Source organism: Protopterus annectens, chromosome 1.part2 (genome assembly GCF_019279795.1).
Source record: "Protopterus annectens isolate FY-2018-M chromosome 1.part2, PAN1.0, whole genome shotgun sequence".
NCBI classification, from domain to species: Eukaryota; Metazoa; Chordata; order Ceratodontiformes; family Protopteridae; genus Protopterus; species Protopterus annectens.
The window spans coordinates 840665987-840681058 of NC_056727.1; positions in this window are offsets into that span (position 1 = coordinate 840665987).

Below are 15072 nucleotides of genomic sequence, written 5' to 3' on the forward strand. Positions count from 1 at the left end.
GCCTAGTGAGTGGGACGTTGGTGTGCCTGACTATAGAGTCACCTATTACTAGTATGTTGGGTATGTTATTTTGCCTTAAGGGCTGTGATTGCATGGCACACTGGTTTTGTGAAGTATGTGTTTGGGGGGTGGAGGTTGCTTGGATGTTTGCTTTGGAGGTCTCTGTTGGTTTTGCAGATTTTTATTTAGAGCCTCCGAGTATGTTTTCAAGTATTTATGTGTGTTTTTTTCCAGTGCTGCTTTAATGGGTTTATGTGAGACTGGTGGTGTGATGCAAGTATTTCCCTTCTCCTCTTGACTGTTTGATCCAGTCTTGGGTTGAGAGAGCTTAGCCTCCAGTTTGGCTGTATAATTGCATCTCTCCCATGTATTAGTGTTTGGTGGTAGGAGGAGGGGGTTGTCTGTGTACATGAGGCAGTTGTAACATTGCCTCAAAATGCCCAGATTCACCAGATGGACTGGAGAGTACACCTGAAACTGCCCTTTGGATATGCCTAGATAGGTACAGTGAACTGTTTTATTGGATGGCTGGTAAGGTCGAATAGAGAGCCTTGTCCTTCTGTACAGTACAGGAGGGTCTAGTGCTATAGTTTATAAGTGCTTGCTATAAGTTTTGAGTAAGTGCCAGGCTGAGAAATGAGTGGCTTGAGTGCTTAAGTTGAAAGTTTGTCTAGTTCCAAGGGAAAAATTGAAGAGGAAACTTTGTATTGCCGGGAATAGTTTTACCCTAGCTAACCGGCACTGCCCGGCGAGCAAAACCGGGCAAATACAGTATTTATAGCAGGGAAATGAAAGAGCTAGAAATTAGACCAAAATGGCCAATAAACTACTAATTTCTGGGCTGAAACCACTCCTCCAGGAACAGGCAGGCTGCTCAAAGCTCCCCTCTCTCACAGGTGAACAGAGGTTGCCAACTGGATTACTGACAGACCCCACACTGTAAAAGTAGCAGACTCCAAATCCAGCTCCAGACAAGTGATAAGTGGAGTACCTCAGGATTCAGTCCTGGGACTGCTCTTGTTTGGCATCTACTTCTCTGAAGTACAGGCCAACACTAAGGGACTCTGGCTAACAAAGTTCGCAGATGACTGCAAACTGGGAGCCATTATTGAATCTCCAAATGATGATGTGGATATTCTGCAAAACAGCCTTAGAGAAACAGATGTTTGGTGCCATAGCCATTGGCTTAAGCTCAATGCCAAGAAATAAGAAGTTATGTACCTACCATAACGTTCCATGTTAGTTGTCTTCTCTCGCCTTCTTTCTTGCTTGATGGGTTCGGCACTTGCTAAGCTCGAGAGTCACTTTTACCAGCTCGAGGCAGCCCCATATCCCATGATGCAAGGCGGTAAGTACCCAGATCTCGTTTGATGACAAAAGGGCAATAGCACCAAGCATAAACACTTCCCAAAGGAAGAAAGCAGAAGAAAAACCTGCAGGATGGAAGAAAGACCAGCTCTGTATAGTCTTTCAGCATAATTATACCTTGTAGAAAAAGGTCTGTCCAGGCCTGGGGGAAGGAGGGAGGTCATAAGAAGGCAGAGAAGACAACTAACATGGAACGTTATGGTAGGTACATAACTTCTTAATGTTAAGTTGTCAATCTCGCCTTCATTCTTGCTTGATGGGACAGCCCCTAGCACCTCTATCCTGGGTGGCTCAATGGAACAGACTCTTGAGACTGTAGAGCCAAAACTGGCTCTGTCCCTGGAGGCCAAGTCCAATTTGTAATGGGAAACAAAGGTATGAGGTGGCCCAAGTGGCCTGCACAAATAGTGTCTAAAGGAAGTCCAGCTTGAAAAGTTGTAGAAGTAGCTAAGCTTCTAGTTGAATGTGCTTTAGGTTTTGAGCACAGCTGTTTTCCCCTGAGCTGATAAATTTCAGAGATGACAGAAGAAAGCCATCTAGATAAGGTAACTTTAGAGACAGGAAGGCCTTTCTTGTTATCAGCATAGGAAACAAAGAGTTGATCGGATTTCCTAAATTGTTTAGTTCTGTCCAAATAATATCTGAGTTGGCGATGGACATCAAGATAATGTAGTTTTTGTTCCGATCTGTTTGAATAGTTTGGAAAAAATACAGGGAGATCAATGGATTGATTCAAATTAGTCTTTGAGGCGACCTTAGGCAAAAGGTCGGATTAGTTCTCAATGATACTCTGTCTTTGTGAAAGACCAAATAGGGGGGGTCAAACCGATAGAGCATGAAGTTCAGACACCCTCCTGGCAGATGTAATAGCTACTAGGAATAAGGTTTTCCATGAAAGAAATTTCAGGAGCAAGAAACAGCTGGCTCAAGGGGAAGAATCAAGGATGTCAGCACTAAATTTAGATCCCATTGAGGGGGAGGACTCCTGACTGGAGGTTTCAGGAGGAAAATTCCTTTTAAGAAGGCTCTACAAAGCCTGTGGGACATAATATTGTGATCTGCGAACCCGACATGAAAGTTCGAGATAGCAGCCAATTGAACTATAACTGTGGAAGAAGAGGATCCTGGATGAAAAATCTCCGCTAAGAAATCCAAAACTGCCTGAACTGGAGCAGTGAAGGGATCAATATTTTGGCTTTAGCCCAATAAGAGAATCGTTTCCATTTGCTTGTATAAATCCTCCTGGTAGAGGATTTTAAGGAAGCTACTAGAATGTCTCTAACGGGTTAGAGATCAAAGGAAGCCTGGCTAAGGAAGGAAGTGGAGCAACCATGCTGTAAGGTTGAGGAAGGTATAGACGGCGCAGCTGACCCGGATTGGTGAATCAGAAGATCTGGCACTGGGTCCAGATGCCACGGCTGCACCAAAAGGTGACGATGGAGGAACAGGAACCAAATTTGTCGAGGCCAATAAGGAGCAATGAGAATCATTTTGGCTCTCAAAGCGGTTGCTTTCTGGATAACTTGAGGGATCAGAGGAAATGGAGGAAAAGCATAAAGAAGTCCCTGGGGCCAATCCTGGGTCAGAGCGTCTCTGGGGATGGCCTGGTAGAGGGAAGAGAGAGAAGAAGTCTGGGCATTTGCTGTTTTGGGGAGTAGCAAAAGATCGCAACATCGGCGACGCCATTCCAGAAAAATCTCTTCCACTATAGATTGCTTGAGAGACCACCGTGAGGCATGAGAATAGCTCTGCTCAATCTGTCCGCTAAAATGTTGGTTTTCCCAGGGATGCGTTGCTACCAGAAACCGATGAGAGGAGATCGCCCATTGCCAAAGTCTGAGCTTCTCGACACCAGGGGTCGGACTTGGTTCCGCCCCGTCTGTTGGTATACCAAACTACAGACATGTTGTCTGTGTGGACTGCAATTGTCCCTACGGGAAGAAAATCGTTGAGGGCTTGCAACGTTAAAAGCACTGCTCTCATCTCCAGGACATTTATGTGCAGGTGGTACTCGAGCAGTTGCCACGTCCCATGAACCATCCTGCCCTGATAATGCCCCCCACCCGATCAGGGAGGCATCCGTGGTGACAGTGGCTACGGGGATGGGGGTACAAAGTGTCTGCCTTGGTGAATCTGGGGAGATGTGATCCACCAAGCAAGATGATTTTGCAAATCTGTGTCACCAGAATTTGGTGACGCATTGGAAGTTGTTGGTACGACCACTGAGTGAACAACATCCACTGAAGAAGGCGCATGTAGAAAGCGAGCCAGGGAAGAAGAGTAATGGCCGCAGCCATGAGGCCTAATACCTTTAGAACCATTCTGGCCTGTACTTTCTTGTTGGCTAGAATGATCCTGACATGACTTTGAATGTCTGAAACTCTTTGATCTGTAAGGGTAGCTGACATCCGAACAGTGTTTAAGTTTGCGCCTATGAAAGTAATAGACTGGCAGGGCGATAAGGATGACTTTTCAAAGTTGATCGAGATTCCCAAATGAGAACAAAGATTTATTGTGTAATCCCTGGCTTGAACAAGCTGATGCCTGGTGGTGGCTGAAAGGAGCCAGTCGTCGAGATACGGAAACACCTGGAATCCTTGACGTCTCAGGTGAGCTGTGACCACTGCCATGCATTTGGTGAACACTCTGGGGGCTGTAGTGAGACCAAAGGGCAGGGCTCTGAACTGGACATGACTGGACCCCAGCCGAAGCGGAGAAATCTCCTGGAGCGTCTGTGAATTTTTATGTGATAGTACGCATCCTGAAGATCTATTGAGCACATCCAGTTGTCCTTCTGTAAGAAGGGCAGAATTGACTGAAGAGTGACCATTCGAATCTTGTCTTCCTCACAGACTTGTTGAGTCTGCTGAGATCCAATATTGGTCTCCAGTCTCCCGTCTTTTGGGACCAAAAAAGAACCTTGAGTAGATTCCGGCTCTGAATGGTCTGTTGTAACTGGCTGAATGGCTCTTTTGCAGTAGTTTTAAGACTTCTAACTCTGCAATTTCCCTTAGACCGGGTGGTACATCTGGAAGGGAATTTGAGGGATAGAAAGGACTTTCCTCGAAGGAATTATGTAACCCTCGGATATGATCGACTGTACCCATCTGTCTTGAGTGAGGGAACGCCAGGCTTCTGGGTACAGCGATAGTCTTCCCCGACTGCCTCCAAGGAGGGACAGCCGGGCAACATCTCAGGGATGCTGAAAGGGCTTGTCAGAGAGACTCTCTGTTTCCCTGGTTTTGTGGACCCCCTCTGCCTCTAGAGCGTCTGTTGTTGTTACCCCTCTGCCTCTAGGGGTAAACTGACCACGTGAATCGGCGTGACTCCTTGGGATTTATGAACCACATTTTGCCACCCTTCTGTCCTTTGGGGTAAGGTCTAGAAGGGGTGGAAAACGGACTCCCTACGGCAGAAAGAGTTTTGCCGTCCTGCTCACACCTGGTCAATGTTTCCTTCACTTGAGGGCCAAACAAAGCTGACCCATCAAAGGGAGAGTTTGTGAAGGACGCCTTAAAGGATCTGCAAAATTACATAGCCGCATCCAGGCTTGGCGTCTAAGAGCCACACCTGTACCTGCGCCTACTGCTCCATCAGCAGCATATGATATTAGCCGCATGGAGGAGTTTGCAATGGAGTTAAGGGTTCCTAGCTGCGAAGCAATTTTTTCCTGAGCCCCTGCAGCTGTAGGATCCTGCACAACTTCACCTAGCTCCTTAAGGATATCCCTTTGGAGTCTGGTGAAGTGACATAGGTAGTTCAGCGAGCATAGCATAGGTCGCTGAAGAAAACATCCGCTTACCATACCTATCCATGGTCCTAGAGTCCTTATTAGGAGGATGGACAGGTTCGGAAGGATCTGCAAGTTCCTTCTTGGTGGCAGCCGCCACCACCATGGCATCAGCGGGGACACCTTTTGTGAGGAATTGCTTGTCCGACGGGGCAGTAATAAATTTAGAAGGCCTCCTAGGGACTGGCTCTACAGAGTCAGGAGCAGTCCATGCCTTCGGCAATAACCTGCATAAGGGGGTCGAAGGCGGAGACACCCAGGAGGTGGAGGGCCGAGATCCAAACGCCTCCAGGTATACTGACTCATCCTCAGAGGGATTATTGGTGGGCCAGTTTCCTCTGTCTAAGGAGTTCTAGGATGTCTGAGAAGGAGACATCCTCAGAGGGGATCTTGGGGATCCTTCTGACTCATCTAAGTCAGTATCTGAAGTGATAGACTCGGGGAGTCGTGTTTCCTCTTACAAGTCCTCTTCCGGAGGATCTCCCGACTAATCAGGAGAATCCTCGGAAGAGGGGATATTCCCAGTGGGGAAACCTGAGGCGGAGGATCTCTGGGTCCTGTAGCAAGAGAAGTGGCAGAGATGTCAACAGGCACTATAGAGGGAGGAGCTAAGGGAACAGACTGCTGGCTGAGACCAGTGGCCAGCACACTCTTCATCACCTCAAGGCTCCTCCCAGGAGGTCCGAGAGAACCCGCTCCGAAGAACTAGGAACTCCAGGGCCCACCGAAAGGGAAGGCTCCGAGGCAGATGTCGGAGCCGGCTCACCAAGGCCGAGGCTCCAAGGGGAAGAGCGGCTCGGACAAGGGTCCGATGCCACTCACCCCTCGGAGGAGACCAGGAAGCCCGCCACGAATCCCTCTAAGGAAGGTCTCAAAGAGGAGATAAGAGTAGAGGCTGAAGGAACAGAAGGGGGTATCTGTCCCTCAGCCATAGCAGTAACCATTCCCAAAGACTCCAACTCCAAACTCTGGGGTAGAGTCGAAGGAGGAACTACAATGGGGTGTGGACCAATAGTCGTCTGCTGAGACCGACTATGTAGCATTTGGGCCAGTGCCTGTGACTTAAGTAATCTACTGACCACTCTCTCTAAATCATGGTCAGAAAGCCTGGATGACCTTGAAGATCGGCTCCGATGGCTCCGTTCGAGAGGAGGCGAGGAGCCGAAGTATCGCTCCAAGGAAGGGGACCTAGACCTCTCCCTGGAAGGAACCATTGGAGCCGAGGAAACGACAGAGACTGTCGGAGCCGAGAACTTATCGGCCCGACAGGTATGATGCCGGCTCCAGCCGGAGCCGATACAGCCACAAAGTAACGGTGTCGGAGCCGATCGAGCCGACACCGATGCCTGAGCCACATGGTGGTCGGAACCGATCCGAGCCGACACCGGTGGTCGAACCAGAATCGGCACCGATAGCCATCGGTGTCGAAGGTTTATGTAAAGTACAGTCGGCTCCAGCCGATCTCGACTCTAAAGAGTCGGGCCGAGGCCACAGGCTTGGACACAGAAGCCTGGGCCTTGGAAGACTTTGAAGTCTTAGATGGAGCCGACTTAGCCGGGGAGCCCTCCGGCTTAAGAAGGCCCCTCAAAATTAATTTATTTCTTCTTTCCTGCAGGACTCTCTGGCTGAAAGAGTGACAAATAGCACAGGAGTCCTGCAGGTGAAGAGGCCCCAGGCAGTAAAGGCAAAGTGTGACCGTCTGTCAGAGACATCTTCTGACAGCACGAGTCACACTTCTTAAAGCCTGAGACCCTTTCCTTAGACATAGTGAATCACACACACACAACACTAGTCCAAGAAATTAAATTATATAAAACTATCAATAACAGACACACACACCTAACAAGGGGGGGATGGGATGGGAGAAAGTCTGACTAGAAATGTTTAAGGAGTCAGGGAAAATCTTGTCAGAAAAGGACTAAAACTGTATTAAAACTAATTATCTAAAGTTTTTTCTGAAGAAAGGGGCAAAAGTAGTAATATAACAATCACTTACCAGGAGCTGGTAAAAGGAGGACCTCATCAGCGAAGCGGCAAATGAGATCTGGGTACTTACCGCCTTGCATCATGGGATATGGGGCTGCCTCGAGCTGGTAAAAGTGACTCTCGAGCTTAGCAAGTGCCGAGTCGGAGCCGAGGATCGGCTCCGAACCCATCAAGCAAGAATGAAGGCGAGATTGACAACTTAACATTTTATAGTTATCCCCTTTGGGAAAAACATGTACCCGTGAATTACCACATAGGTGGCAGTACACTAAACACCGAAAGTGTAATAAGAGACTTAGGGACACAGGTGGACAGTGGTTTCACCTTTGATAACCACATCACCACAGCAGTCAGGAAATCCTTCTATGTGGCACACCTCATCACTAAGGGCTTTTCATCCAGAAAAAAGGAGGTCATTGTCCCACTCTACCCATCCCTCATTAGACCCATTATAGAATACAACGCCCCGTTTGGTATGTACTTCTCAAGACATCTGCAACAACTGGAAAGGCCGCAGAAATACCTCAATAAAACAATCACAGGCCTAAAGCAGATGCCCTATGCTAACTGCCTTAAAAAACTCCAGCTATACTCTATCACATATCGTCTACTCAGAGGCAGTCTCTGCTTAACATACAAGGCTGTGTCAAACCCAGAGCTGTTGGACATGCTACACTTAAAGAAATCCCAATCCTCAGAGCCACACACTCCAGGGATCTAAACCTTGTCACCACAATAAACAAAACATGCTGGAGGGATAGGTTCTTGACCCAGAGACTCCCCAAACTCTGGAATAGACTGCCCATACATGTCAAGCAGAGTGCCTCTTTGGCCCTCTTCAAAAGGAACCTTGATGATTGGATGGGAGAAAGGAAATTCACCCCGGGGATCATATCAGTCACCCTGCTAGACAGGGGACCAGGGAAGTAAATAGTGTGGGAAGAAATAGCCAGGGAATTGTTATGGCTATGCTTCTATAGGCCCTAGGGCCGATAGCCTAGTACCAACCTATGAACCTATGAAAGGCACTTAGCTATGCTTAAATTGATGATATTTGAATGGCCAACATTTCTAAACTTGAACATCTGAAAATCCAAAGGATCTCAGGTAATGCCACTGCTTTGCTCCACTGATGTACTAAGGAAGATACACTGCTAATGGTTTCCACCTTAAGGGCCAAAAAATCAAGCAACAGCTTTAAAATGTGGGTCTGATAAGATTTTACAATTAACTAGAAAGGCTGGATTGCACAACCTTTCTAAAAATTGGAACAGCTTTGTTAGTGGATTTGTAGCACAAGAACTCTCGTTGGAAGAGAATCTTATTTTCTTAAACACGAGTTCTTTTGATAAACAGAATAATGTTTATAAAGTTTAAGCTTGTCTTCCAGGAAGAATGGTCACCTCTAATGTTCAGCCTTCTCCTCACAGGTAGTTAATAAGATGAAAAGCTAAGTCATGTGAATGACTTTTCCTCCTAGTGGCAGAGGTAACCAGCTGAATAAATCACTCCAGTCTGTCTTTAAAATATACATTACTTATCAGTCCTGATGTTTAAAATATCCATAATCAAAAGTTTAGGTGTTCCAACACTCATCTGATGAGAAAATTAGTGAACTCTTGCAGCAGTCTCCTAACATCTCTGATTGGCCATTAAATGGGCAGAAATCTGTAGTTTATCCCTGCCTCCATGATACACTTGGATGAGCTGGTAGTTGGTAGAAGGCTCCCATTTGGTTAATGCAGCTACATTTACCAGTACAAAACAGGAAAAATTTATGGTTTTCAAAAGCGCATTTACTTTTACTTTTAGTTTAGAAAGTGCGAATGTTAAGGACATTATTAACAAGAACTGGTAATTATTAAGGTAGGATGTTAATATTTCTAGGACATTGGGTGATGAACCTAGATTTGTTTTTAAAAGGGGAAGCAATTTTAGAACTATTTTTGAATGACATTTTAGGATAGTTAGTTAGAACCCTTTAATGACAAAATGGGGAAGATGTAAATATTGTAATTTTAGTTTAACAGGTCATCAGTTCAATATTTGCGGTTCTATGTTTAATATCAAGAAAATGTTGGATGGTAATAGTACTAGTTTGATATATGCAGCTTTATGTCAGGAATGTGTCTGTTTTTATATTGGGAAAATTGAAAGGAAGTTGTGTGAGTGTATATATGAACATTTGTATGACATTAGGAAAGAAAAAAGTATTAACACCCTTTTTAAACATATCAGGGAATTTCCAGGAGATCATTTTAAAATTTTAGTTGTAGAACAGGTTGAGCAAGCTTCAAGGGGTGGTCCATGGCAATTGCTTTTAGAGAAAAAGGGAATTATTTTGGCAACTGCATTGGGGCTCATATAGGTAGCCAGGTCTATATGAGCATGTATCTATTACTCCAATATTAAAATTAAAAGCATAGGAAAGATAATTTTATCATTTTATTATTATTTTTATTTTTACTCATTTCTATTTTTGTTTTGTAATTTTGTATTGGAATTTTATAGTTGGCAGGTTGATTTGGTTAAATATGTATTAGTATTTTAACATGTATTAATTTTTGTTGTAAAGATGTCTGTATATTGCACTTTAAGATTTAATTGATTTTAGCACGTGACCTTACTTGATTGCTATTTATTAAACCTGTAAGTGAGTGGATTTTATCTGATGAAGTCCCACTTAGTATGGGATGAAAGTGCTTATGGCTGTGGTGGTAATTTCATAAATAAAAGTTGTGTGCAGGGGCCTGACCTGAGGCAACTGGTTCCATTTGGGGTGCCCAACCTTTTGGCTTGCTGGGGCCGCATTGAGTGAACAGAAATGGTCTTGGGGCCGCATATAAAATATATCATATAGTTAACTCTTTCATTGCTCAGGAAGACCACAGTCAACCTCCTGGCTGTACTGTAGTTGCATTTGAACAATGAATAAATGTAATAAATGCCTAATGTTTGCCTTAAAATTCTAATTTTCATTCTAATTCTAATTCTCTAATCTAACAGTTAACTCTAACATCTTAGTTAATATATATATATATATATATATATATATATATATATATATATATTTTTTTTTTTTTTTTTTACAAATAAACATATATTCACTACAGCACTAGCATTTCTCACTGGAAAAACCATTCTAGCAGTCCAACTACATAAAATATCAACATCAGCAGTCCTACAATAATATAATCCACAAAAATAACCCAACAAATTTGCAATAAAGAATTCACATTACTGATTTAATAAAACAATTCTGAATAAGCTACAAAAGGGTCTCACCCAAACAAATAACTGGTGCCAGAAATATGGCCTCAAGCTAAATGCCAAAAAATGCATCATCATACCCTTTGAGGAGAGTGATGTCCCCACAAATTATCACATTAATAACAATGTTGTAAGCACGCAATAAGTCGTATGGTACTTGGGCACCCAGGTTGATAGAAACCTGACTTTTGACTACCACGTTGTCTCCGTTGTAAGGAAAGCTTTTTACATTGCCCACTTCATTAGTATGGGTATCTCATCCATGGACAAGGAGGTCATAACATCCCTGTATTCTTCCTTTACAAGTGCCATTATTGAGTGCAGTGCCCCTTTTGGCATGTGCCTCAGCAAAACACCCTGCCAAAAAAAAGACTACAATCATTTCTGACAAAAAAGGTCAAAGGACTAAGTTCACTTAGTTATCCAAACAGACTAAAAAGCTTCTTGCTTTCCTCTGTCTCTCACTGGCCCCTATAAATGTCATCATTGGCTTGCTTTCCAGGCTAAGAAAGATCCTGCCTTAAGAGACTTCCTCTACCTCAGAAATACTTGTTATACTTAAAACACTCACTACAAAGACCACAGCCTTCACTGCAACATAAACAAACCACTTTTTATGGACAGGTTCTTGACACAAAAACCTTCAACTTCTGTAAAAAGCTCCTCTCATTATCAAACAATGTAGTTCAGCAACACGATGGCTGGATGGATAGCCATAAATGTAGTCCTTGGGTAAGTAGCATAGCCTTCATCAAACCAGATGGAAAATCCACATACTAACCTTTCCCAGCTGGATGGCTAAGATCTAATATTGGCTACTCAAGTCTAGTTGCCCAAGAAGAGGGGCATGTTTAACTAAGATTTCCATTTGCAAAATTATATTCAGTATACATATTACATTTCTCTCTCTATTACACACACACACACACACACACACACACACACACACACACACACACACACACACACACACACAAACACACACACACACACACACACACACACACAAAGCCCCTACTTGTAAAATAGGCAACCTCAGTAATCACATGACACCCACTCACTGAATGAAATTGCCTGGAAGTCAAAATATCTGAAAAAAAAAAATCATAATCGAGATGGATTCATCCATGTAATTTAACACCACCAAAAGGACCATCAATAAATCAACAAACAACTGCTCGGCAAAAAGTAAATCAATAAGAAAACCATAAACTATAATGCTACATACTGGTGTAAACATATAACTTGTGTCAATCCCCAGGTTAAAACATACCAAAAGATTGTTTCAGAGCTTCAGCTATGTACAAACAGATTTCTCCTAAAAACTTTACTCATTGATATTTGCCTTGTTGTAATTATAACTGTAAAAAAAAATGTTTTTAAGTTTATTCTGTACCTCAGTGATTCTCACTGTTGCGAGATGTAATCTCTGCCATATTGTATGAGTACTACATCCATAATTTGCTGTCTCTCTCTCTCATGTATTGTATTATATTGTTTTGTGTTATTTTTGGAGCTTTTCTCCCCGGGCCTCCGCTGAAAATGTACCTGTGTCCAGTCGGACTTTCCCGGTAAACAAATGTAAAATAAAATAAACTTCCCTCCAATCTAAAGCCATTTGGCATTCAGACATTTTAATTTGTGCAGAAGTTACTCGCAGATTGACAGTTTACTGAGCTGTAATGCTGACCTTCGCTTTTGAAAAAAACTAATTCCCAGACTTTGTCAATAGCTCAAAGTGTAGAGAGGATTATTTATTTATTATATATTAATTTATTTTTGGAAAACATCTTTAAAACTGTTAAACTGATTACACACCCAGAAACACAGAAATGTTTTTGTGATTATGTAAACCACAGACTGCTGCAAGAAATCAAAGTCACATTAGCACTCTATGCTTATGTCCGAACAGATGAATCATACCTGTCAATTCCAAAAGAAGTAAAGTAGCTTAATAAGAAGGTCATTTGCAAGGTTACATGGCAGTTTATATTGGAAATAAGCAGAGATATTAAAAAGGCTCTGTTTTTCATAATTATGCCGAAAAGTCTTCCAAGGTAAATACAACTTCTGATGTATGGAACCATACCTGTCAACCTTAGAGCAAGAAATCTGGACAAAACGAAAAATAAAAGTGGGACACAGGCCCAAAAATAGTTATGCATCACAGACACCATTGAAACAACTGTAGCTGCAAACATTATACATCACTTATAATCTTTCTATCCCATTATTGTCAGTTAAACATTATATGGCTCATTCAGTCCTGCCTTCTTTTGCATCAAAGAAAACCATGCTTTGAAATGACAAATGCATTAAAAATAATAAATAAAACACATTGCATCAACATCCTGCAACTTCCTACCTGCAAACAACCACAGAGCTTTCACTGAAACTAGGGCTGCTTGTTTCCCCAGAATGACAGCTCTCCCTAATTAAGTCTAATGGTATATAATCTACCAGTATCTGGACTACCTGAAATAAATTAAATCATGGACTGTAAATTGAAAGTACACTTTGTTTAATTAAACTATATTTCTAAGCCCACTTACTATATTTTTTCAGTAACATCCCAATATCCATTTCCAGGTCACTTTACAAGACATTGGCAGTGGTAGACTTGGCATCCTTCAGAACCCCACAGGCCCACGCTAATACATTGTCTATTCAAATATCCATCCACTGTAAATGGCAAGAAGCTATGTCTTAAAAAATCTACTTCTGGTATGCGTACCCAAGTATTAGGTTTTGAAACAAAGAAACATATTCTCCACAGTCCGTAAGTCTCTGTCTTTAATAATCATCTACTGTTGCAGCACTCCCAACACATAAGCACACACATACACACTAAAATCCCCAACATTTAAAAATGACATTGTGCCCACTTGATTTGCCAGTATTGATGATCCGCCAAAGCTATGCTTACTGTTGTCCAATCTACCACTGCTTAGAACCCACCAATGAAAAACAGTACTAGGTACTTTTTGTTTGTCTGAAAAAACAATACAACTTTATATGATACAGTCCCACATAGTCAGTCCACTACTGACCCATTAACCCTAGGCTGCTGTCTCATTCTTACTCCCTGGAACTGCATTACCTTGGATGACTACTTTTGTTTCCTAAGCAAAAGACACAAATTGGAAGATGAGGCAAAAATGCAGACATTCTTTGGAAATCCATACAGTTAAGAGGTATGAGTTCATGTTCAATACAACACTCTCCCTGTTAGGAAAGCTGCAATTTAATGAAAGTGTACTCAATGTATGATATATTTGTGAGCTAACTTGTTTGTGTTCAGGAGGTAGACTGATCATTGTTAGCCTCTTTGTGCATGCGTCTCTCCCAGTCATGCACACATATACACACATACACACACACACTCTTCTTCTACTTTCACGCACACAATTCTGCTTTCATGCATGCACTCACTCACTCCATACTTACCTATTAACACAGGTAATTGCTGTCCCTTTCAAAGGCAACAGCAGCAAATCCATACATGAGTCCATCTTCAGCGAGAACACTCACACACACACACACACACACACACACACACACACACACACACACACACACACACACACACACACACACACCCACACACACACACTGACTGGCGCAAAATAATGGTGTAAACACACTGACCCTTTTTGGCTCAAAACAAAACTAGAAGGGTGCTTTGGAGCATCACCGACATTAGCATTACAGGTCACGGGAGCGAAAAACACAAAACAAAAAAAGTGTTTTGGGGCATGCGTACATCGATGTTGCAGTTAGAATTTGAGGGCCGCATGGAAGAGCTCTGAGGGCCGCATGCGGCCCGCGGGCCACAGGTTGGACACATCTAAGGGTGCTGAAATTACAACCCCCATCTGTTGATTTATACCCAGGGTATGGGGAACAAATAGAACAGTTGGCCAAGAGAGGGTCTAATGGTTAGTAGGCAGTGAGAAGCAAACCATTCTAAAAACAAGTAAGTAAATTATGCTTGACATTTAAAAGGATGGACTGATACTATTACACAAGTTGAGAATTAACTCCTTTTACAATACACTACCAGCTTTTGTAGATGTGATTATTTTGGCCAGTTTGCAGTCCTTTGTATACTTCATTGCCCTTATTTCCTTTCTTGCTATAGTATCAGAGGAGAAAAGTACAACGAGAAGGTGACACAATAGTTACCATCCCCCATAGGACACCACAGCTTACACCAGCTGGGCTTCTTTCCTAACTTGCTGTTTTCTCTTAGTCACTCATCAATGAATGCCCAGAATAATGTACAACTACCTTGATCACTTTGTTCATAATCCCCCTGTGGATTATAACATAAGAGACCTCACCTTGATCCATGTATGTGTTTTATAGAGTTAGTCCTTCAACCAGTGTTGTCATCACTTAAACCATGTTACAGAAATCAGAATGTATGCCACACCCTTGGTGAAGCTGGACTGATCAAGGTCAGGGAGTAATAGGCTAACTCTGCTTTTCTGAATTAGTTCCAATGTTCTATGTAACCTTTTGAAGAATACTGGCCAGGGTAGCAGGCTTGTAACTGTCAGGGGCAGAAGTACCCCTGTTTATGTACTGAGATCTGTATTGCTTGGTATAATGGACAGGGCATGTTACCCCCCAAATGTCTCAAATGCCACAATTAC